Below are 26675 nucleotides of genomic sequence, written 5' to 3' on the forward strand. Positions count from 1 at the left end.
GTTTGCACACAGTTATGTGACATGCTACAAACTGAGCTAAAAGCTAAAAGCCTCCTCACTCCGAAGCCCAAAACAGAAAGCCATATTTTCCGACCATAAGAAGTTATTATTGAATAAGATGGTGAACCCTCAAAAACAACGAAGCTGATTGAGAGGATAAACAAACCACGCTCTGACCAACCCTTCAAATATTTATTTTTTACTGCATAATTTTGGGTTAAAAAAAAACACATCTGTGTCATTTTTCAGATGTTATGAAACGGGAGCGAGCACTTTGACTTTCACTGCTTGGAAACACGCTTCGACACAGCCGACCCTCTGTTTCATATGAGGTAGGAAAAAAGTGGCAGTCCTTCTCTTCATAGACCTCAATGACACGTTGTGGTTTTTTCCATTTTCCCTCGATTATAAGTTGTTATGGAACCCAAATACTATCTCAAAAAGATTGAAGAATGTTTGTAACCACCGTCCACCACAGGTCCTGATTGAACAATATTTTTATTTGACTCTGATGGAGACTTGAAACGGCTTCACAGCACACATCTGCTGAACAACATGACCATGAACATGGCGGGGATGATTAATGACGAGATGATTGTACAGGAGAGCGACTGTTCATCCATGGCGTCCACACCAGGCTGGACCTCAGGATCTAAAGCTGAGTTTTCTTTTCCCCGCTCCGATCTGCTCTCGTTAAACATAATGAGATTTCAGTTGATCCATGCTCACTCCCAGATCTGCTCTCGTTTGAATTGAATCAATATCTCTTCAGGTTCTATTGCAGTGTATTTCCTGTCAACATATAATGTATTCCAACTATTACAATGCTATTATGCTGCTCCCATAATAGGAGCCTGTCTTGACTCCAGTATGAGCTGGACAGTCGGAATCAATAGTGTTTCTACGTAGTAAAAATAGAGGGAGTATTTTCTGGAACCTGCAAACCTGGACTTTCATCATCATTCAGAATATAACTTTACTCATCCGGACGGCTTTAAAAAAAACACAAAGTACCAAGCTCAATGATCTCGTTTGTGGATTAAAAAGTCCACATGGTCTTGCTTTAAGGATAAATGGATTATCTAGTGCTTTCTAAGGGAGATCCTTGGTCTTACTTAAAGTAAATTGTGCTGGATTTGTCCTGATAAGCAACTTGTACCTTTTTTTGTGTTGTTTTTTACTGACATAGATTGATTGTGAATATGTTTGATTCTTGCTTTAAACATTATTTGTGCAGTTTTTTGTTCCAATTTCTTAAATAATTCAGTGTGACTTAGTGTAAGAGTCAGTGTGGTCATGAAATCTGACATTGTGCGCTTTTCTTATGGCTCTTTTTTTGGAGTATACTGAGAGGCTAGACTGCTTTTATAAGTATTTCCCCAAATCTCCAAACAGTAGTTAAGATGGGAAATGTCTATTTAGTCTCTGTGTGTCTTCCCTTCCGTGTCAGTTCATTGTTGTAAGTTGCTAGTGTTGTTTGTCGTATGTTAGAGTGTCAGTGTTTCCTAGTGTTTCTCAGTGCTTGTCAATTTTGGGATTTTCTCAGTTTGGACATTTTTGATAGATAGTTTTAGTTTTTGCCTTTTTGTTTAAATAAATAATTTTTGGTTTCTGCACTTGGGTCCACCTCCCTTGTTTTACACACCGAACCGTAACAGAATGAACTGACCACTATGGACCCAGCAGACCAAGACCGCCTTCACCAGGCCCTCTCCAGCCAAGGAGCCCTCATTGGAATACATGACAATATGCTACAGGAAGTTATGGAATCTCTACAGAGTCTTCAAAGGAATCTCTCCCACATCAACTCTCAGCTCACGCAGCTTTCAGGGCAAGCCGCTACTCCTGGTACGTCACGTTCAACCTCTGTTCCCATGCCCCAGCTCAGGCCTCAGCGCAAGCCTCAGCCTCCCTGTACCTCAGAACCACAGCCTCCCTGTGTTCCAGCAGAGCGCTGTCTGCCACCAGTTACGGCAGAGCGCCGTCTGCTGTCCCCTGTGCCTGTATCTGCTGAGCTGCGTCTGACTCTCCTGTCTCCGTGGGAGGCCCTGCCCACTCCTATGACTCCTGTGTCTGCGTGGGAGGTTCTGCCCACCCCTGTGTTTCCGTGGGAGGCCTGGCCTCTCACTGGTCCCGTGGGTTCATCTGGTCGGCCTCACGGCTGCCCCCCTGATCTCCTCTCTAAGCTTGGTCGGCCTTTCCGGCCGTCCACCCTTACTGCTCCCTTCCTGGCCGTCCACCTGAACTTTCCGGGCTATGTGCCCTGCCTCCAGGCCGTCCGCCTGGAGGTCCAGAGGCGACGAAGCAGCAGGAGCAATACAGGGTTAAGTGTCTTGCTGCAGGATCGATCGTTGCACACTCCGGTACAGCAGTAGGGGATATGCACCGTTACACGTTGGTTTCGATCAGCCATTAAACAAGAGAAGAAAAAGTAGAAGCACACCTGTCTCCACTCCACTCATCTACCTGACATTAAAAAGCCTGCTCATCACTCTACTACTCTGCCAGATAATTCTGTCCTGTTTGATTGTGCGCTGCATATGTTTCCTTAGTAAATCTTTTAAATTACTTACCTCTTGTCTTTTAGCTGACTATTTTTTGTAGCTGTAGATTTTGTGCTTACCTGTGTTTGTCCCTTTGTTCAGATTTCCTGTGTGCCTCTCTGCTCTGCTGCTCCCAGTGTATCCGGTTCTTGAGTTTTTTCTCTGACTTCTAAAGTCCTCATGTCACCTCCGAAAACTCATCCTCTCTTCACTGGTGGTAAGTCTACAAATCAGTCAGCCCATCTGCCTCCACTGCCTCTTTTTTATTTTTTTATTTATCAAAAACATTTATATTTTTTTTCATCTACCTGCGCCAGTCTCTGCCTTGGTATTCCCTCTAAACGAGAACCTAACAGGACCACCTTGATTAGGCAGCCAAGAACCCTTTGTCTTAAATTAGCCTGGACATTTCTGCAGTGTATTACATAATTCTTCTCTGAGAGTATTCAGGGCATCACTCCTTTTTTTTAACTGATGAGATTTATGGCAGCGGCCCTCCAAGTTTTTCGGCTATGCGAGACCTAAATCTAAACATCCGAGGGCCGGTGGGGCCAGCTCTGACGACTTACTATCAGGCCGTGCCATCTGCATCAAAGAGAAGGAGGATGCAGGCTGCCATCCTCGGGCGGTAGAAACAGACTCATTACGGCTTACATACACACTACTGTATGTTTACACAGCGTGATTAGTGGAGCATGGCTGCCAAGGTACAGCCCTGCGCTCAGATGGCTGGGCCTCATTTTCTCCTTATCATGCAAACTCAGACACCCGTCATAGGAGCCCCGGGGGCGAGAGAGAGAGAGAGAGAGAGATTTTTAAATGGAAAGGAATCAGCCATAAGGGAACCCTTGTGAATGCTCTGTGGAGTTTGCATTATCACTCAATTAGCAGCACAAACAGATGCATGTTGGGTTACAACGTTCTTCCCTAATTATCTGGAGAATTCAAATTTGGCCTCAGAGCACATTTTAAATTACACATTAATTTTTAGTGTCTGGCACGTCTTGAAAGTGTCGTTTTTGTTTGTCAAATAATTAGCTGGCTCAGCAACATTTCAGAACATGTTTTCTTTCATAACCACTCTGTTAGAAATGTTTTATTCCCCTTATTCCAGCATCAGACAGATGTTTCCTTCAGGTCAGATACACAGTGTGCAGAAGTTCTCCCTGCGGTGAGTTTAAGCCCGTTTGCAGACATTTGAGAGAGGAGACAGGGCAGAGCTGATGAGATGAGTCATGAGAAACACACTAAATGAACGGTGGAGTGTAAACTTAACAATCTGTCATGACTCCTAATTAGCCCCGCTGAGGGAACGCCAGGTTCACCGTTCGGCCTGACCCCGTGTCATGATTGTTCTAACACATGAACACGTATACATACCGCACTGCGCCGCTCACTTCTTGTGCGCGTTCGCTGCTCTTTTCTTTGCCCTTAATTATTGCTCCACTGGAATAACCACAGTCCCAGTTCCCATAGTAACTATTATGTGCAGGCTTTCACACCATAAAAAGTCTCGCTGGTCACCCACGCACCCCGTTTAGTGGAGAACGCTGTTTTTTTTAACCGCACTGTGACAGAGATCAGGTTTTATATGGGATTCCTGGTGTTTCCCTCTGAAAATACATGGACACATTTTATACAGTACAGGACGTTTGAAGGGGAAAACCTGCTGGGCTTAGAACCTGGGAGCTTATTGTTGGCCTTACAGTGTGTCCTACTGTAACAGCAAGCAAGCGTCAACCACAGAAATCAGCTCGACTCCATTGTTTCCTGAGTGAGTGTCGAGCCGTTTATTGACGCGCCTCTGAGTGTCATGATTCGAGACAATAGCTCGGCAATGAAAAGCACCACACTTCCATTTGTCCACCTTTAATACAAAAGAACCGCATGTCGTACTATTTGCATGTGGATACAGAAATTCACAGAACAAAGCAGTAAAAATGTAACAGATGAAGTATGGACAGCAAGTGTCAATGCTGTGTGATAGGATGTGATATCCATCACTCAGGCACTTTCAAACCACCTTCCGGAGTTTGACCAAGTGAAGAAATGTAAAATTATCTGAATCAGGGCCACCAGACTGCCTAGCGGTGTGTGTCGCACGCCCCATGTACGGAGGCTATAGTCCTCGTTACAGCCGCTGTGGATCAAATCTGACCTTTGCCCTTTGCTGCATGTCATCCCCTACTCTCTTCTACCAACATTTACTCTCTCTCTTCAGCTGTCCAATCAAATAAAGACAAAAGTCCCGCTATATCCCTTTTCACGCTTTTTTCATTCGGGGTTGCAGGGCGCTGGAGTTGATCCCAGCTGTCAATGGGCGAGAGGCGGGGTTACACCCTGGACTGTTAGCCAGTCAATCTCAGGGCTGACATACAGAGACAGACAACCAGCCACATTCACACCCATGGGCAATTTAGAGTCAGCAGTCAACATAACCAGCATGTCTTTGGACTGTGGGAGGAAGCCAGAGTACCCGGAGAGAACGCACACATGCAAACTCCAAGGAGAGCCACTGCCCCCCTGCAGGCTGTACACATGGTTATTTCAGCTGTCAAAATGGACATATTAACATGGCTGTTAAAGGGGATTCCGTGGCTCTAGTGGATGCTTCACTTTTATGCACTTAGCGTTTGCTTCATTTGTCAATAATGGAGGTTGCCGTTTGTGTGAACCCTGCTGATACAAAAAGACAGCAATGGAAAACCAGGCCTCTAAGAAGACAAATCAATGTGATGTGAGGTTTTGTGAGAAACTGGAGTGTGAGATTTCATAGCAGCCGAAATTGCTTCTGATTGTCCCACCGCCAGAACAACACCGGCTCAATGTCTTTGTCACCAAATTCTCTCTCTTTGCATTCCAAGCAATTGTTGAGAAATAGATACCTTGTGATGTTGCCTTTCTCTCTATCTAGTCTCACTCACAGCCGGTCGATTTCACTGCAGTGTTTCAGCGTGCCAATAACCCGTGAAACAGACACTCCCCTGGAATCACCTCAGTAATAAGCCCGACAAAAAGCCCAGTCTCTGTCAGCAGGTCAGAAAATTGCAAAACAGGCGTTCCCGGAGGTCTCCAGTCTGTCATTGCAGTGTGCAGAGTAGTGTCTTACAACTCTGTGAAAACCTGCAGAGGATTATCATTAAACAAACTCCGCTCCCCACTGACACTGCCTCACTCCTGCTCGTGTTTAACGGTGGCTTAGAGCTCCTCGAGAGTTTCTCTCCAGGGAAAAACCTGATAATCAAACTTAGCAAGCACAGCTCTCAGCCTGAGATTGATTCTGCATGTTATTTACAATCAAGTATTTCAGGCTTTCAGTACTAAATGAACTAAAGTGCAGCTTGTGAGGATGTTTAAAACAGGTAAATAGTTTTTATTCCACTTAAAGTTTAAAGCTGCATTAAGAGATTTTTGTCACACAGAAGGGGAACTCCTAAAACAAACTCACAGCAAGAAGACGAAGAAGTCTTAACACAGTTTTCCAAAACAGTAATCAATAACTTGTCTTATCTAATCAGCAGTATAGACATGCACTTTCTGGTAAGGTTTGTCCCAGAGATACTTGACATTAAGCGTATTAATGAAAACAAACAGTTAACAGTGAAAAGGTTTTGAAAGCGAGGTGTTCGCACTTAGCATCAAAACAAACTCTGGAGATAATCACACCCTGTCATCTTATCTTCTTCACACCGACTGTTACTTGTGAAATATTTGTACAGGTACACATTGAGACACTTAGGATGCACTCACATTAGGCCTATAGTTGCCCTGTACAGCGGTGAAGCACGGTTGTCCCCGATAAGTGTTATCTCGAGGCGCTTCACAAAAGAGCAGGTTAAGACCATATTCAACACAAAAGAACACCAAAATATTATTTTAATAATTTATTGTAAGAAACGTGAGAAGAAGAACACATTGAACCCTTGAACAACTTTTTTTGGTATATATTTTAACAATAACGGGGTAAATAGTAGATTTGATGTTATTTTTATTTTTGTTATAGGAAGGAATCTCACGACCCCCCTCTCAGTGTCTTGTGACCCCCTCAGTGGGCCCTACTTTGGGCATCACTGGACTAGTGTGTAGCCAGCCTTTGTCTATCCACTCCGACTTTCTTAAACCTAACCTCACACTTGTTATTCTTAATTTAATTTGCCACACAAATAGCGACATGTGCACCGAGCACAAATGACAAATGTTGAAGTAAATAATTTCTATAGTGAACTACTGAGAGCAATCGTTCAAAGATGAATCAATAAATTCACTTTATTTCCCTGCATACAGAAGCATTGTTCTCATGTTTGATCGCTGCCAGTATCACATTCTTCATACTCCGTTTTTCCTGCTAAGTTTGAACTCTAAAGCAGGTGGCTGCAGCGATGATGAAAACCAAACAGTGAACTGATGGCAGAGGGAGACCAGGAGCAGCTGCACTAAATCCTTTTTTTGCCTAATCATGTGGCTGGTGAAGAATTTATCAGCCACATTCGGGTCCAAGTCCTTGACCTCTCAGCTGGACCTGGTGGCTGCCTGTTACTGCGTCCAGATAAATGAGGTAGAAACTCATCGTGAGCTGTGTCGTACATCATGGCGTATCGGGGAAAAGTGTTCTTGTTGGATTTATTGTGAATCTGCTGCTGTGTATCGGTCTTTACCGTCTGCTTTAGAAACATTGGTTTGGTAAATGTCTATTACACGTGTTTTGAAGCCCTGAGGCACATAAAAGGCCGCAATTTTCTCTTACCTCAGGGCTCATTTGTGACCAGGATGAATGATGTGCATCACAGTAATAGCTTTCAAAGTAGCTTCCCGCAGAGGGAGTGTCAACTGTGAGCATATAGAGCCTCGTTGTTCACTAACTGCTGGATGGTAAAAGCAGAAAAATGCAGTGTGTAATCTAATACGAGCAAAGCTATTTAGGATATTATATGAGCTGCCATGGAGAGGTCCCTGTTGAGATTTGCGTCATAAACCAAAGCCCTTTTCCAACCCTGCAATCAACAGTTGGTGTGAAGGTTTAACTACTGAGGGAAAACGTTGGGCCGGTGGTGTACAGGACGCTTCCAGAGAGCGGAGCACTGACAGAGAGGAAGCACAGCAACAAGAAAGAAAACCCATTTCTGCTATTTTTATGAATTGACATTTTGTATTTCTTTGTGAGAGGACTGCATGACTAGACGGGAGAGTGGTGTCTCTGGTATTATTCCCCACTGGATTCACTTCTCGGACAATAACACCGTTGGGAAGCTCAGTACCACACATTGTGTTTGAGACCTGTGTCCAGCGGTGATCCTTTGTCCATCTCCCATCGGTATCTGCAGGAAATCTGCAGCGCTCAGGAGTCATTGACTTGCACGCCATCCTGCAGTGATGGGTGACAGCCGACAGCTCTTTTGTTGTTCAGCTCTGCTGTGTGTGTGTGTGTGTGTGTGTGTGTGTGTGTGTGTGTGTGTGTGTGTGTGTGTGTGTGTGTGTGTGTGTGTGTGTGTGTGTGTGTGTGTGTGTGTGTGTGTGAGATACTGAGCTGCAGAAACAGGCGTGTTGTTTGAAGGGCATTGGTTCAGACAGCAGAGGTGTAACAGTAGCAGAAGGCTCGGTGAATAATTAATAACCAGGTTTCTCTGTGACTTAGCTCCTTGACTTTGTTGCACACTGTCGTGTAAAGATAACTATCCAACACTTAAAGGGGTAGTTCACCAATTCCAGTACATTCCCACACAGTACATTATTATTTACAGCCCCATGGGGACTACTTGTGGATGTGGGTTTGTTGCTTCCATCAATACCTTTGGGTGATTTCCTCATGTTCACACTAAGGAGAACTGCATTAAAAGTAGGTCATACCTACACATTCACACACTTAACTTGGGGTTAAGTGTCTTGCCCAAGGACAAATCGGACATGTGGCTGCAGGAGCTGGGGATCAAACCCTCGACCTTCCGTTTGGCAGACGACCATCTCTACCAACTGAGCCACAGCCGCCCCAAATTGATTGACTTGACTGATACCAAGATAGGCTTTGACCCATGAATTATTTGGTTGAAACAGGCAAATCTATGTAGTGAGACTGGCGGTCGACTGAGAACGAACTCTGGTGAATGAATCGTCAGGTATTCGACTATTCAGAGTCACCCCTAGATGTATATGTGTTAACGTCCCCATGCTCTTGGTAGAGTGGATCAGGAACTCAACAACCTCATGTCTCAGGGAGTACATTTTTTAAACTGTTTTCTAAGGTGTCTACTCACATATCATTGATATTTAAAACATGTATAATATTTAGAAATATAATTATAAGCAGAGAATGATAATCATTTAGTTTGGCTGTAGTATCTGGTGGGTTAGATCTGATGCTTTTCTGAAGGTTAACCTGGCGACAAACCGTCGAGCATTAAGACATGAGTGATGCCTGACTGAGAAACAGAAGGTCTGTGCTCACTACATGATGGGAAGCTGCTCCTGTCTTTCCACAGCCACCAGGCCACAGAGAGGACACAGCAGCTACAACAACAAACACAACCTGACTGGACAAAGACACGTTCTGAATTGATGAGCTACACTTAATTTGCACTGATTAAGACCATTAGAGTGTATTTGTGCAATTAAGTCGCTGTCAGATGCAAGATTTACTCTGGGTTACAAACAAATCAGTGATGTTCAGTATAGTGTTGTAGTCAGACCTCACTAACCGAGACCATGACATACCCAAGACCACAGTGCTCCAAGACAAGACCAAGACATTTAGTTGAGACCGAGTCTATACCAAGACCAAGGCAAGGAGAGACCAAGACAAGACCAAGACCAGAGTGCTCCGAGACTGAGACAAGACCAAGACATTTGGGGTCGAGACTGAATCTAGACCAAGACCAAGGCAAAAACCAAACTAAGAATGTTGAAGTTATTTGTTCTTTTAAAAAGAGGCGCTTTCGTTCTAATCACAGTGATGATGTTGCGTTTCAGTGGTAGTCTTGACCGGTCTTGATTTTAAATCCACCCAGTCTGAGACCGAGACGAGACCTTCAAAAAGTGATCTTGAGACCAAGAACGATCTTGAGTGCTACAAGTAGAGTAGACCAAATGAAGAAAAACAAAGATGGAAATGTGGAATTACAAAAACACGCTCATACCTGTGAGATGGAGATTCATATGGATGCACAAATTGGTGCAACATACCTTTTATGCACCTGTATGTTAACATTAAGTACCACACTTTAGTCCTGTGATAGAAAATGAGGAACACACTGTTCTTGCAGCTCATTGAATAATACAGAATAATAAAAAAGGCCTCACATTAGCGCCTCTTTACACTCAGGCCACACAAGCTTTTACTGCATGCATTCATGCAACAACAAGATGTTTTTGAGAAAAGTGGCCGTTAAATTGGCAGCTGCTGAGTATAAACTGTCACTCATAATCAAGCCATGATGCTCCATGATGATGAGAAAATCAAACAAATGCTGTCCCTGCTGTTAACATGTTTCCCCACCTGTCGAAAAAAAATCCAAACTCACCAACCTGCACATGTGAGCGTGCACTTTAAATGTGATACATAATAATGCTGATGTACATGTTTGGTAAAAATGCACTTTGATACACATGTAACAACTGCAATGATGTGTGGCTTCTGCGTTTAACCAGACTCTGAAGGACCGCCTGAAGACTCGCAGATTCCCTCAATTCTTTTAAATCCCTTCTTAAAACATACTTTTACAGACTAGCTTTTATGTGATGTTGTCTTCTTAATGTCTTTTCTTACTGGTTTTACTATTTTTATCTTCTTTTACTTCTTACTGTTCTTTTATTTATGCTCGTATCTCGTATTTGTGCTCATATCTTAATCTCCTCTTATGTTTTAACTTGGTAATTTCTTATCTTACTTACTTTGTCTACTTATGTTTCATATTTATATTTACTTTTTATTTGTATTAATATTATAGTTTTGGGTTTTTTGATCCTTTAGCCACTTGTTTCTATTTCTTTTACTGCTCTTACCTTCTTATTGCTGTTATCTTTTTATTTCAGCTCTTTTAGTTACTTACATATTTTTAAATCTTTGGTCCTCTTGGTCTCAGCTCTTGTTGTTGGGTTCTTGTGTTACCTGGGTTCTTATGATGGTTCTTGTGATGGTCGGGTTATATATGTCTGTTGGGTATCGTGCACTTTGGGTTCTTTTCTGTTGAATTGTATTCAATTATTTTTTGTATTTTGCATCTGTTATATTCTTACTGTTGTTAATGTTCTTGTGTGTTTGGTTTAGTTTGCTTTGTTCTTGTTTTTGCTGTTTGTCAAAGCACTTTGTAAACCTGTGTTTTTAAAAGGTGCTATATAAATAAAGTTATTATTATTATTATTATAAGAGAAATCTCCAGTTGTGTTCTTGGTGAGGGAGAGAGATGCAGGACAGGCTTCGCTGATTATCATGGGCAAGCGGGTTGTGTAATTAGTGCAGGTCTGGCTCTCCTCCAGGTGCGTCCCATGCTGGATATTAAGTCATTAACCCAGCATGCTCCACCTGGGCTGCTCTCCAGTGCTGTGCATAATACTGCTGCCGAGAGGAGAGGACAAATTACCCTCACATTACGGACCCTGCTGTGATGCAATTTAGTGGTCATATCAAATCATCAGATTTTTTTTTTTCATGACAGCAGTATGAACCACACTGCCACATGACCCCCACAGAGTATCTACCCCCACTCACCATAGGAAGTGAGGAAGTAAGGAATGCTTGATGCACAACTGAGAATTGTCCTCACAGACTCATAAAATTCCTGACCGCACCCAGGCTGGGAATGTTTTGGAAGCCACAGTGAATCTGAATTTATTCCATATTCACAGATTAAATCCCTTTGCAGAGTGAGAGAAGCAATTAGGAAAACGTATTAGAGGTAAATCCTCTGCATGGAAAGGACAATTGTTACCTTGAAGAATTGTAGAAAGCACTCCAGGGATATAGAGTAAATCCTCTTTTGTACAGCCAACAGCAGAAAACAATGATTTAGACGCACAGACAAGGGGAACCATTTTACTGTATTCCATATAACTTTGAAGTGATGATTTATTTTGGACTCCACAGAAATGGCTCCCAAAAGAGGAAGTAGTATTGTCATTTAATGTTTGGGCATAACCTTCTTCATGATATTGCTGATAATAAAAAAAAAATCTGTGAGGTAACTGTTGTTAGAAGAGATTTCTGTTGAGTCAAGATAAATTACTGTAATTCATATAGCACATTTCAAGCGATAGCCAAATCTTGCTTGGGAGCTGAAGTTGCAAATTCTACCAGGCCAACACCTCATCTGTTGTAGACTTTTTCAATCAATCAATCTTAATTTGTATAGCGCCATTTCATTAAAGTGTTATCTCGAGACGCTTTACAACAGAGCAGGTCAAGACCTTACTCATTCTTTAAAAAAATGTGACAGGGGGAGATGGGATAAAATGCAGGAAGGATTTCTCCTTTGTATTCCTCGCGTTCCTGCCATCCTCACTTCCTTGCCACTGAGGTGGAGGTTGGAGCAGGCCGTGCATGAATGAGGATGGCGATGGTTGTGGGGACGACACAGTCCGATGGTGATGACTGGGCGTTGGGTAGTAGTGCTCTATCACCTCGCTGAAGGTTGGGGGAGCTCCGTCTACTCGAGCCCGGCCTCAGCTGCCGAGACAAGACCTCCTGGGCTTCTAACACACTGACACAGAAGGGGGGGAGGTCCATAGCAGCAGGCCGTCCTCACCAACAATCCGGAGAAACCTATGAGATATGAGCTCCCAGGAAAATGTGTGGTTAGTAAGATTTAAAGAAAGTGACATGCAGTAATATGATGTGAATGCACAGAGAGAGAGAGAGAGAGAGAGAGAGAGCGAGAGAGAGCTGAGCGCAGAGGTAATGTTAGGCCAATAGATGTTTCAATGGACATAAGCAAGCTGGCTCGGCATTTTGATTTTCTTTCTAAGATAAGCGAAACATGTTCACATAAAAGCTTTGTCTTCTTAAATGTGGACTAACCGTCACATGTAGTTTTTATACTGGACTTATAAACAACACAGAGGATGGCCAGTTCAGTGTACCATCATTACACAAAGTTTAAACACACCACATCTGCTTTCTCCTCAAACGTTACCATCCATCAGAGCAACAGCATGAGTAACTTTAATGATGATGTCATTTTAATGTGCGTCTCAGAAACACTGAGTTTAAAGCGCTGCCGCCGTGACAGCAGGAGAAGCACAGACGATGGGCGATGAGTGATGAGTTCAGGTCTCTGCACCCCGACAGGAGGCCACTCTTTGTCCTTGAGCTCTTTATAAATAAGTCAACATAAGAGAATGATATTTTGAGGAGACCCTGAAGGTCACAGCAGTGGCTTGAATGAGAGGCCTTGTTTTGATAACTCAACACGCTTCCTCAAACTATTAATGTTTTCTTTCATACAAGCGGTAACCTTCCAATACTTAAGTTTTCAAAAACTGCAATTCCTCCACTTGTAAGGTAAGGTAAGTTTATATGTAGCTGTAGGTAGATTTGGTTTACAGCAAGGGAGCCTACCTCCTTTTTCACAAAAACAACAGCACAGGACAAAACATAATAAAGTAACAACAGTGCTCAATAGTACACAGGAAAACCTGTCAGGACGGTGCACTGAGGGAATGCTACTTTCAAAATCATGCTATTGCATTTGCTTCGTTTTTCAACATCAGACACTTGATAGAGACCTGCAAACATTCATCACCATCAGGGGGGTGTCCAGGATATGTGATTGGCCACCCTAGTTGCCACCCTAATAAGCCTAAACTGTGATTGGCTATTTGCCCTGTCAGAGGCTGGACTTAAAATCAACTATTAGGTATTTTTTTGTGGCTGTTCGTAGTTTTCTTCACACATCAATGTAGCATATTTTATTTTGTTTTTACTTTAAATTGTAAATAAAACTTTACACATTAATTTAATTAGACGGGTTCATAGGAAAGTAATGCACACAGTCTTATGTTTTGGCACAAACTTTGCAAGTTAGACTGTGCAGGTGTTAGCATGCACTTCTTTATGTAATCTTTTTTTGTGTCATTAATAAAAGGTGTTATTAAATTAAATATATTTGGGGAGGTTAGAGAGGGTAAATAATATATGTTTATTTGTGTGAGTTTGCAAATGAAATTTCAGGCCACCCCTGCAGGAGTCAGGGCCCCAGTTGGGCCACCCCAGTCAAAAAAGTCTGGATACGCCCCTGTTCCCCATAGACAGTTACAATGACGAGAGAGGAGAAAAGCTCAGCTTTAATGGTTGGAAGTCTAAGACTGTCAGTGTGCAAAATATTTGCTCTATCTGTTGTGTCACGTTCTTGTTTTATTATAACTCATGTTTCTTTATTATAACTCATGTTTCTAAGTCCCAGTGTGAGTTGCTTTGCATCTAACCTTTCAAAAGGGGGGGGGGGATCTCATTAATACATTCTGTGTTTAAAGCTGTGGGCTTATTTTTTATTGAAACAAAATGATTCATTGCAACTCACTGTTTCCATTTCTATTTTCTAATACTCATAATATTATTAGTGCTGGCTCTGCGGTCAGCTGTCAAACCTACTTTTAATAACTGCCAGATGAATAACTAAACTGGATTTCTGAGATTAATCTCCATAAATCAAACTGGTTTCTACTACGGAGGGTTGGGGCCACGTCATTTACATTTTTTTTTTTTTTTTAATTTCGAGATTAAAGTCGTAAATTAACGAGAATAAAGTCGTACATTTCCAAGTTGTAAATTTACGAGATTAAACCATGGATTAAACTCGTACATTTACAAGAATAATCTCGTAAATTAACAAGTTCGAGACCAGCCTGCGCAAAATGATGAAAGTAGAACTCTTAAAGTATTTTCCCTCTGCAGACAACTTCCTCCAAGTCTGTATGGTTCTTTCTTCAGTTTCTTGCAGTATCTTTTCAGGGTGCTGATATTTTATAACAATGTGAAGATGATGATGTGTCAAAAGCATGTGTAGTTTCATATCTGCATAAGTAAAGCCCCAACACAACTATTTGTGTCTGTCATCAGTCTGCCTTGTTAAAGTGTCTCATGTGCAGAGACAGTTTGTGTCCTCTTCATCATTTTACAGATAAACAAGGTCTTGCAAGTTGAAGTGAAAACTTCTCTTCAACTGTTTTTACGGACCACACAAGGAAGTATCCTATTTCCTTATGAGTGAAACCTTTAGGACAAGATGCTCCATGTTTGTCATTTGAGAACAGGATGCTGCTGCTCTAAAGTAACGACTATAAGACTTTAAGAGTTTTACTTTCATCATTTTTGCGCAGGCTGGCCCCGAACTCGTTAATTTACGACTTTTTCTCGTAAATTTACGAGTTTAATCTCGTATATTTACGACTTTCTTCTCGTAAATTTACGAGTTTAATCTCGTATATTTACGACTTTCTTCTCGTAAATTAAGAAAAAAAGATAATTAACGTGGCTCCAATCCTCCGTCGTAGAGGTTTCAGTTTCTCCGGGCTCTCTGTGATTCTCTCATGAAGATCCGGACTGTGACGCGCCTGTCAGTAAGAGCCCCCCCCCCCCTTTTTTTTTAGTTCTTCCTAAAACATCATTTCCTTCTTGACCAACCAGCAAACTCTACTCCCGATTCATCATCAAACAGAGACTCACAGCGGGCATTAAAAGTTGCCAGAGAGGAGAGAAGGTCTAAGTTCTTGGGAAAAGGGAGCGACATCAGAAACTTTTGGTTTTGCAGAACTTAAGCGGAATTTAGGAGTGAAAAGGTCCGGCTGGAAAGTTTGCGCTGGAGCGGCTCTGTGTTGAAGTTGTGTTGCGGTGATTTCTCTCTCTCTCTCTCTCTCTCTCTCTCTCTCTCTCTCTCTCTCTCTCTCTGTGCTGTCCCTGCCGTGCGACAGGTTACAGCTCGTGCTCAGGAAAGTCACCTCAGAAGAGTTGAAAAAAGGTAAGAGACAGTTTTGTCTTGTTTTGACAGCGATGTTGGATCTTTTCTCGCGTAACGTGATGACATAGCAGCCTGCTACGCGCCCAACTTTACTCCATGTGTTCAGCGGTAACATGTTGCTTATAGGATGTGAGCTTTTAAGATCCCCATCTGCAGCTTTCTACATCTACATAATTAAACACATTGAAATGAAACACCTTCATAATGCCCTTATAATGGCTGGATGATGAACAGTATAGCAGCCAGTTTGATGTGTTCTTCACTTTTCTAATGATGTGACTTCATTAAAGTTGTTAAATGGTGATCTGAAGAAGTGACTTTGAGTGGTTTTCATATCCTTAATAGATCCCTTTAAGGGCTTTGATTCTTCCATTACTACTATTTCAGGCTGTTTATTTTTGGCAGGGAACCATGAGCTCGTCACATGTCAAGAAGCTTTGAATAGAGACAAACTTTAACCTCATACAAATAATCAGATCACTTTTTTATTCTTTATGTTCTGATCATGTGAAGCCCCGGAAGGCCTTAAAAAGTATGTTTTATATTATCTTAGTGCGCACAAGTCAAGTCAACTTTATGTAGGCTATATAGATACCACGTTAAAAACAACCAATGCTGACTAAAGGTAAAAAGAGATATTAAAATAAAGAATTATATTGGGTTAAAACATGATAAATGAACATAAAGTAGTCCTAAAGGGAAAGCCAAAAAGAAGAGACAAGTCTTCTGCATGGATTTAAAACATTCAGATAGGGGGGGGGGGACTGTTCCAGCTCCTGAAAAGCTCGATCGCCCCTGGTTTTGAGCCGCCATCGTCTTTGTCACGATATTTAAATTCTGGAAAGAAGTGACCTCGTGCACATTAGATAATTATTGTGGAAACCAGTTGTCTTGTTCACATGTTTTGTGGGAACAAGTTCTGATATTACACGCATGAGATAAATATAATGTGTGCTCAAGATAACTTCTTTTCACAAGATTATAAAGTGTGAACCCAAAATATTCACTTTATATCGTGTGCTTGATATTATCTTGTGCAGGCAAATAATTATAGAATATGCACACGATATCATCTAACTTGTGTGCACAGTATATTTATAGATTTTTAAGGGTGTATTTTGGGGCTTTTTATGCCTTTATTTAGAGAGAGGACAGTGGAAAGAGTCAGAAATTGGAGAGAGGGAGAGAGAGAGAGGGCTGCCTGCTTGGAGGACTACAGCCTCCGTACATGGGGTGGGACCTTACTGCTAGGCTGTCTATCAGTTCCTTTTTTTTTGTATAGAGGTGTTTAAGTTTGTGCTGGTGATAACTCTGAACATGATGAACAATGAAAGGTGTTACACCTGTTCAGTAAGTCAGTATCAGAGCAGACTCACATGGGGTGTGCACTAACCACTACATTACAATAACTTTAGTTATATTGTGTGAATAACCTGTCCTCAGGAGATAATAACTAGTGGGCACATGATAATATTCTGTTCTCTCTGCTGTGACTTCAGGGGCTCTGCAGAAAATAAAGCTACACTTTATGTGTAGAGCTATGGACATGACACTTCCTGGTGTCTCTGCTGGCACATTCACTGGTATGAGTTGTCTTTAAAAGCGGATCATGTAAGCCTGCAGGAATGTAAAGAATTACAGCATCATTTCTGAGTCCTTCTAGAGGCGACAGCTGAATGAGACGCTGCTCTGATTCATATGAGCAACAATACGCTCCTCATCATCACTTCAGCCCCCCCGACTGATTGTCACTGCTCTCAGCCCCGCACTACAGCTGATGAGCCTATAATCACTGTGATTGTGTTTGTTTGTGACCCGGCATCACCTGAGGAGGCTGACAATCACCGAGCGGGGAAACTTTTCCACGCAGGCCTCGGTGCTGCCGGTGCTCCTGATTTTAATTTCCTCTGAGCCGGCCTCTGTGTTTAAGAGCTCCTGTAAAACAGAGCGGTGACTCAAAGTGAGAAGTGAGTGACGTTTTGTGGTGCATCCCACCCAGTAATGGATTTTCCAGACATGGGGGACGTCTCTGCGTGCAGCCCTTTTTTTTTGCAGCTTGCTGAACATCTTTGGTTGAAGTTTATTATCCTTCATGAACTGTTTCTGTCATCAGGTAGAAACTATGACCGTCCATCAGTCATCACATGCTGAAGCGAAGATCGAAAGTCTCTCGCTCCCTCAGGGGGAAACGTGGATTTCACGGTGAACACGTATTGAAAGAATTATACCTCCTTTGGTTTCTCGTAGAACTCAGGTGGGACCGTATGAAAACAGCAGCTCTGTTTGACCTCATGTGCCGTGTGTTGTCTGGGGATCAGGTCTATTCTGGTGTATCAGAGGGAAAAGAGGTCTCGCGCCCTACATTCCTGCTCCTCTCATGGCATGGGGTCAGTGCTCCCAACTCCCCTCATGACCCTCGACTGCTGCGAGGATATATGCATTCTGGTCTTCATTTTTTTTGCACTTCTGGTGAATCATTCAACCGACTTTAGAGGGTCGTTTTTCTCTAACCATAAACATGTTCCACGCTCTGATTTTATTACAAACAAAGGCCAACAGAGGGTTACATACTTAAGTGTTGGCTTTGTTTTCCAGTCATATCTGCTTACCACACCCTCCACCCACCAGCTCCTCTCAAGGAGGAAAAAACAAAGTGTTGAGGCCTCGGTTTGCTCACTGAAACCAAGTCACAGCCACTCTCTGACATCAATCGCTGCTTTCCACTGCAAACTTTCTCTCTGATTCTCCAGAATCAGTAACAATCATGACCTTTGTCAGGAGGTTTTCCTCTGGGACCCGCTGGCTGATTCTCTGCTGTGGTAAACAAAAGCAGCAATGTTAGCCTCCGACTGTGTTTACTTCCTCGCCATTCACTGCCACACACACACACACACACACACACACACACACACACACACAGCACTGCTCTCCATTCTGCCCCCTTCATGAAAGTTCCTATTCTGTGTGACGAGTGGGGGGCAGGACGGTCTGTGCTGGGCTGATCTCACTCCATTGGGGCCTCACAATGAGAGAGCTGTGCTGCTATATCAACATTTATTTCTCTCTTGTCTGCCCTCTCCGTCACTTAAATCACCCCCCCTCAGGGCCAATCAGCAACAGGAAGAGCGAGGCGGTGCAGCTCTGTCTTTGTCTGTGTGAGATATCGCTGCTTCTGTGCTGCTGACCAGAGGCTGCCATGACTCACTGTGACTCTGCATCTTGTGTCCGAGACGCCTGTGCTGGAGTCCTCCATTCAGGCACGCATGCCAGTGTGCCCTCCTCAAGCTGTGCATTCATGTGATGCAGATCAGATATCGAACTCCAGGCTGTTTATATACACTATGAGTAGCGCATTCTAAGCCTATATTTTGACCTCCCTGAGTGACTGACAGCCGGGTGTTTACAGTCGAGTCTATTTCCGAGCCAGCGTCCCCCCCGCTCAGGCCGAAGGTTCAACAAGTTTTTCTTTCCAAAACTGAATTCCTGCCTCTGACCTGCAGGAGGAGACATGCCATGTTTCATATTCATTCATTTTCTGTTTCCCATTCCTTACAGCCTGCACCGTTTCAAGCTTTTTATTTGAGAGTATCATTTCCAGATGTCTCGTTGTGGACAGTCAAAACTGTGAAGCTCTATCAGAGCAATGAAACATTTGAATATTGTTGTTTTATCGTACAGAAAGTGTGTATGTTAGCGCACATGCCCTGCCTATGTGTTGTCCTTGCAGTGAATGCCCACATGAAAGTGTGAAACCTTTGATGCTTTTTGTCACGTTTTAAAATAGAAAAATCCATCATACATCTAAGACAGGTGCGCAGGAGAGTAATGTGTCCATGAAAGTACACTCCTGCACACTTTCTAACATGCCAACATAATTTATACCTTTCCCTACTTGACCTTCATCTGACATCTTAAATAGGAAGTGGCTACAAGCCTGCATGCAGTAATGGACGAAATCAGCAAATTAATTAAAAAAACCCATCAGCCTTCTGATTGAGAACAAACAGACCAAAAAACTACTGAAAGCCTGAGAGGCAATTCTAAAGAACATGTCAGTCTGTCATTCTTAAATCAGCAGTATATAAGATATCTAGACATTAAGGAAACATGCTGTGTTGAAGTGCTGGCTTCTCTGACAACAATGCAGCAGTCAGTATGTCCTCCTTCTAACTTTAGATTCTGCTCCTGAATGCTCTGGATTTGTTTGGACCAGAGAAGGTTGGCGGTTTTAAGACATCCCCACACGGCCGTTTTGGACACCCCTCAGTTTGCCAGATATGAGAGCAGTTATCAGATCAACAGGTGTTGCAGCGATGGAAGCGGGCAAGAGAAGTGGTTCAGATAGAAGTGATTGTACCTGACCTAAAAAGCCTCTGCATGCTAATAAGCTCCATGAGCAGAAATGTGCTCAAACTAGGATCAATATTGGAGATGCTTTTGAAAAATGGAGAGAGGTTAGAACACAGAAAGGTTTACAGACCGATGAAGAGCTGGATAAACACTGAAGCTACAGTGTTCACCACATGGCAACCTGTGTGAGCATCAACTCTAGAGAGGAGGGGGCAGGGGGAGACAGCTCTCTACAATGTTTAGAATTTGGACTGCAGTACCTGTTTTAAACTCTAGGTGTCAGAGTTACATATTGCTCCTTTAAAGTCAGGGGACAAAGGGTCAAGGGTCCCAAAAATGTAATTATAATCCAAACAGAAATTCAGAAAGGTTTGAGTTGATTGAAAGTCAAAAATAGTGAACTTAGAAAACAGTATTGTTCCATCCTTTTACATCACAATTACATCCCCACAAATACTATGGCCCCATATAGAATCCAAAAATGCACAAGATAAACATGTGAGCTGATGTTTGTGTGTTATTATGCTGATTCAGAGCTGACATCATGATGATGACTGCTTGCAGGCTTGTAGCACTTCTTATTTAAGATGTCCTGCTTGTTAAAAATAAAAAAAACTATTTGCCTAAAGAAGGTCTAGATCCTAAACGTTGCCTATAAATTTGCAAGTTTGACAGTGTGCAGGAGTTTATCTGAAAGTTTTTAAATACCACGAGTCTTGAAATGATACAATCGCCACCATTTTTTGATTGATGGTATTGAAAAGAAACATTATATTTAGAATTTAAAGAACTATAAATCTTTTAATAATACAATAGAGAAAGTAACAGAGCACTTTGTAAGTTGCAGAAAAAAAGTGGCAACATCCTGGTACCAAAACATTGTTGTGAACTTCAGAGAGTGTCACAAGTTTTCCTGCAACTTCGTTAGGGGTCAAGGACTCCTATCCTGAAACAGGTATCGGTATCGCTTTAGGTTTACTTGTATCAAATCAAAGTTTAAAATTCTGGCATTGTGACAACCCTACGTGGAAGTCAGTGCTGCTGCAGTCTGCTCTCACATTGTGCAGTTTAGTGTTGGCACAGAGCGGGATTTGTAACATCAGTCTTGTTGACTTTAGCTGGCCGGGCTTCCTCTCCTGACAGCCTGAGTAACTATACACTGTGTCAGGAGCTTTTGTCTGAGCTGGTCGGCTGCTGTGTGGGAATTCATCTTTTTTTAAATCTGATCTCTCAGATGGAAGGTGTAAAGCACATGTCTAATATATGTTTGATATGTTTCAAAGTTACCTAGACTGACACAGCATTTAACAGTGACACATTTCACTTTATTTGTTCCATAAATAAACCTAGATAACTAAAACCCAACACTGCAGTGTTAGCTCAGAGCTGCACTAGAAAAACATTGTCATGTTAAAAAGCAGAGTGACTCCATTGCTGTCACAGGACACCCAGAGGTGCTGCTACCGTGCAGCTAATGTTAGCTTAAGGGTGGTTCACTACAAAAGATAATCAGGCCGATTTCTCCCTTTTTACAATAAATGTTAGCAAAGTCACCATTTGTGGATGGTTCTAAAGATGACCTCGTCAGAGGTTCCTGTGGTATGAGGTGTGTTAATAGTGATCCAATCTGTGCAACAGAACGTCACAACGTGAGTCATTTTGCATTTTTACAATCACATCTCCTGTTGTGAGGGGGGAACCCTGAGGTCAGCTGAGACAAACGACAAGAAAAAAAGACAAACACAGAAACGACAACACTTAGCATAAAGCATCCGCCAAAAAACAAACATTTCAAGACACATGGGGCAGCTTGTCCAGAGTTGCAATCCTTCTGGGCTCTTTATGCTGTTATTGCAGAGACGTTTGTGGATGGAGTTGGATAGAGAGAGAGAGAGATTGGGGAAATGACATGCAGGAAAGGAGCCACAGGTCTGATTTGAACCCGGGCTGTCTGCTTCGAGGTCTACAGCCTCTGTACATTCTACAATTCTACAATTCATTTAGCAGACACTTTTATCCAAAGCGACGTTCATATGAGAGTAAGCACAACCCAAGCGAGGATCTAGAAAGGAGGAAAACGGACAACTTTAAATCCGATACATGGTGCACACATCCTATCCACTCAGCTGCCGGTGCCCCGAGAGTTGCAGTTCTGTGTGCGTGACATGAGGTGGGGAGAAAAACAAAAAGGACAGATTCTGATGATTATGACAACAACAATGATAGCTATAACAATTTAGGTAAATACAGAAAAATGAAGAATAAAGCAGCTATGCTACTTACAGTCAGGGGGAGCGATCGCCGTCCACCAGTAGCCCAACCAAATCAAGCATCGTTGTGGAGCTCCGGGGCAGGTCATCTGGGTCAGTTCAGCTAATTAATTATAAATCACCTCCAACTCGCGCTGTAACGCGATCCATGTTTACACCGTCTCCTCCACTTCATCCAGAGTTTTCTGTTTTTTAATTAAAAAGTCCAGAAGGGTTCACCAGTTCTTCCCTCTTGTCGTCCGCCTAGTTTGTTGACTAAAGCAAAGCGACCCACAGGAGATTCAGAGTCCGGACACTGTTCGTGTGTGGTGTGTGCTGTTGTTGGACATAGCATTGCTCTGCTCTCACTATAGGAACAAAACAGTTTAATATGTCATTACTTGCTGTCATGTGAGGGGTCTTTTCACATTTTCAACATCTGTTAGGATTTTAAAAATCTTTGAGTGTGGGCCAGGCTTTAGCTTCATTTCTCTGCTCCAGAGGTTTTTAACAGTGGACAAATAATCCACAGAAATCTGGCTCTGATATCAGATCAGTATGCTTATAGAAAATAAAGATATTGGTGTTGGAAAGCAAGAAATGGTATCAGTATGGTATCCATTAGAAACTGTGAGTGGCTGTTTTTGTCTTTGGTTTTTAAAAGCAGAGTGGGCGTTCCTGTCTGGAATCAGATTCTGGGTCGTTTGAGTTTTTACCCTAAAAGAAAGTTGCATGTGTAGGTATTACAATCCTTCCTTAACTCATCTGGATAGGACCTGCAGATGTTGTGAAACACAAACTGGATCCCGATCTCTCCTCCAACGTTTCACTTCTCCATCTTTTATAATCCATGACATTTGTTTTTTCTTGTCGAATCACACAAGATATGGTGCATGTCCGTAGCCATGAATGGATTTCAGTGGAAGCCAGCGTCGTAAGTCATCGTGCGGCTGTCACACAGCTGAGCTGAGAGCTGCAGTGTCGGGTTCCTCCTTTTGAAGAGAACAGCTCACGTTACTGCGGCCGTACATCATGTGTGATAGGACGGTGTTGATTTTATTTGTCATTGGTTACTTTACATTTGGAAGGAGTTCTGTTTCATTTAACCGGCCATACAGTTGATGAGACGCTGTGGCCCAATAAAAAAATCCTCCAGCTGGTTCAGGACTGTGCGGACCTCGTTATCCTGTTTCAGACCAGTTAGACCATTATGAGAGAGAGATGGCTCCAGTGACTTTAAACAGCACTTTGATCATACTGTACACATAATGGCTGAGCTTTCAGCATTATAACTGTTAAACTGCGCTGTATTAAATGTGGCTGTTTAATTTGTAATAGTGATGTCATGCTCCGGGAAACGAGTCTCAGCTGTTATCAATCCTGACTTTAGGCCATGTAGGATATATTACACTGGATGACCGCTGTTGTTTTTTGAGATTCTTCTGATATTTTTCTGACAGAACAGGTATCCTCAAGGCCCTGTGTCTACACCACTACAATTTCAGCCGGAAACGATAACCTCTTGTCGAGTTCTGGCTACACGCCAACAGTGTTTTTGATGCCTGTAAACTCAAACTTTTGAAAACCACACCGTCTCAGTCTTCATGCAAACATGCAATATGCAGTTCCTCTAAAACAGAGACTTTTACCTGCTCATTATGGATCCAGTCAATAGCCAGGCACATGTAGGTGGACAGCAGTTCAGTCAGACAACTAAGTTTGTTTTTAACACTGGGCCTTGACATCATCACTCCTTGCAGCTTTTATTTAAATGCATAAATATAAGGAGTGATGGCATCTTAAACAGCCCAGTTTGAGTCTACAGGTGGATGCTGGGGTGGTGGTGGTGCTCATTACAGGTGCAGTACTGGTGCAGGTCAGAGCTGGCAATGAAAGAGCAGAAGGATATTCATCCTAGTTTGACCACGATAAGGTCACTCTTTCTGCTTGCTGGACATCTTCATGCTGTTCAAAAAGCCGAAAAACTGAATCACCTCTACTGTATTTCAGGATGCCAGTGCATGCGTCAAGATGTGGAGTATGTGATTGAATCCAACCTTACCCTAGAGTTGATGCTCACTCAGGTTGCCATGTTGAGGACACTGAAGCTTCAGTGTTTATCCAGCTCTGCATCAGTCTGTAAACCTTTCTGTGTTCTAACCTCTCTCCATTTTTCAAAAAGCATCTCCAATATTGATCCTAGTTTGAGCATGTTTCTGCTCGTGGAGCTTATTAGAAACATGCAGAGGCTTTTTAGGTCTGGTACAATCACTTCTATCTGAACCACTTCTCTTGCCCGCTTCCATCACTGCAACACCTGTTGACCTGATAACTGCTCTCATATCTGACAAACCGAGGGGCGAGTGGTTGTTATCGCTTGTATTGTCTTTCTAACAGAATGCAAAGGATGATGAACTTCACTTATTATTTAACTTCATGATCAAACAACAATCTGCAGCTCTAACATTTTTCATTAACAACTTTTGATCTGTTATTTACGACTACCTCTGTAGTTGTATGTTTTTTACAGACTCACTTGTCTAGTCAACAGCTGAAGTGTATTTGAAGACCGTTTTTTAACTGTATTCTACGTTTTGTGCCCAGAATCGTTCCCGCCCCAGTTGTGAAAGGTTGGTTTTGGAAGGATTACTCCTTTCATTAGATGTGGCGCCGGCTGGCATCAACCATTGCCAATCCGATGACTCCTCTAACGCTCTTCCAGGCAGTTCTCTTCTGTAAACAACAGACTGTTTGAAATGGAAATTAAAGACCGGCACGTCAAAAGCTGACCTAAGTCCATTTCTGGTCCAAGCAGAAACTTTCTACACGTACATCTGCATTGTATCATGTTTATAATTCAAACTAAACGGCTCCCTTTTTATTGTTGACAGAATGCTTTTATCATGCTGCAGGGGCAATAGTTTTGAAGACTTGGCTGTCATCACCTTTTGCAGGAAACAGTGAAATTGTTTGAATAAGAATCTGTGTGAAGAAAACGTCTAAACTGGAGAGAAAACCTAAACGTTGTCCCGCTGATCTTAAAGCTGTTTAAACTTCATCATGAGCTGTTTCTGGTCCCACTTACTGATTTCCTGCTTTCTCTTCACCCCCCCTGGGACAAAAGGCTTCAGTGAGCTTCATCGCACTCCGTCATGAGCAGCATGTGTCACAGGTTTATGCTGGGTGGTTTTGGGCCTCTCAGGTTTCCTTTGGCATGGTGGTGGCAGTTCTTGTAATCCGGTTTTGTTATATTCAGAACACATGATCGAGTCATCTCAAAATTTGACCAGCTCATTTGATTTTCTTGATTATGTTCCTGGTTTCTTGTAGAGTTTAGGGTTGGATATTTTGTGAGGACAGAAGATTTTGCAGATTTCTTTGAGGCATCTGTTCCTGCTCCTCATCTCAGTTTTGACCCGTCTCCAAGTCTCTGCACCGTAAAGCAGAACAGACTTGACTTTACTGTTGTATAAGAGCAGCTTCAGCGGGGATGGGCCTTTGAATTTGTTTCTATATTTGAGTACTCTCATTGTCTTGTGAACAAGGAATCAAATACTTGCACATTTATTTTTTTGGACAGTAGAATAATATGTCAGACCTCCTGGTGGTCCCCTATCAGTACTGTGTGTCTGTAGGACAGCGGTCTTCAAATCCCAGTTCTGAGTTAAATATCAAGTGATGGTAACATATGAGTCCACGGTGAGAGCTGTCCACGAGTCTGCAGTAACGGACACTTTGTTGACATGTTGCAAATCAGTCCTCAATCCTGCTGCTCTTTCCTCGTTCATCTTTTCCTTCCTTATATAGCTTCTTCTCCTTCCATAAACTTTATTGAAGCATATCTCCAGTCAACATTTTCATTAATAGCAGTCTGATCTTCTCCGCTCTGGTATCATCAAATCCTCGTGTGCTAACAGGGCTAGCTAATGATGTGATGTGAGACTGTCTGTTGTCCGTCTCCACTGGTGATTTAAGCTTGTGTGGTTAAACATCAAACTAATATTTATGATAAGCAAGTTAAAAGTCACAAATCTTTCACTGCACGTTATCATTGTCTTATTTTTGTCAAAGTACCTCCTGACATCACTTTTCTGGGTCACAGCTGACCTGATGTAGGTAGTGCTAACACCCCTTCAAAACATTACTATAGTAATGATGTGAATACTCGTGTTTGCACTTCTTGCATGTTGAATTAAGTACTTGAGTTATTGCTCCCATCCCCAGTTTTAAGGTTGTAGAGACCTCCATATGGAGCAGAGCCCAGAGAAGGCAGCCTGAGCCTCTCCTTGTCTGGCTGCTCTCTTTTTAAGCTCCACTGTCCATACTGATGAGGCTGCTCAGGTCTTGTTTTCTGTTTTCTAAAATATTTTATATGAGGCTGCGATATAAACAGCAATATTGGTGTGCACAACTTCACAGAACTAAAGAAAAAACATGTTTGATTAAACTTCTCAAATCAGAGGTTGTGCATAGAGGACCTACCTGTATGACCACCCATAGACAGCCACCCAGACTTTGTCAAACTAGCAATTCACAACACTGAAATTACACCCCCTCCACACTTCAGGGCAGCTTCATGGTCAGTCAACACG

General features: G+C 42.5%; 1 protein-coding gene across 1 annotated transcript in view; it reads left to right on the forward strand.

Moving 5' to 3' along the window:
* Positions 1–15143: 15143 nt before the first annotated feature.
* The window catches only part of LOC132973325 (tetraspanin-9-like), a 235233-nt gene continuing 223701 nt past the window's right edge, over positions 15144–26675 (forward strand). Inside the window, exon 1 of the mRNA XM_061036748.1 lies at positions 15144–15484. The gene's annotated coding sequence lies outside the window, so the exon portion shown is untranslated. The remainder of the gene's footprint in view (positions 15485–26675) is intronic.

The sequence above is a fragment of the Labrus mixtus genome, chromosome 4, assembly GCF_963584025.1.
Source record: "Labrus mixtus chromosome 4, fLabMix1.1, whole genome shotgun sequence".
Classification (NCBI taxonomy): Eukaryota; Metazoa; Chordata; class Actinopteri; order Labriformes; family Labridae; genus Labrus; species Labrus mixtus.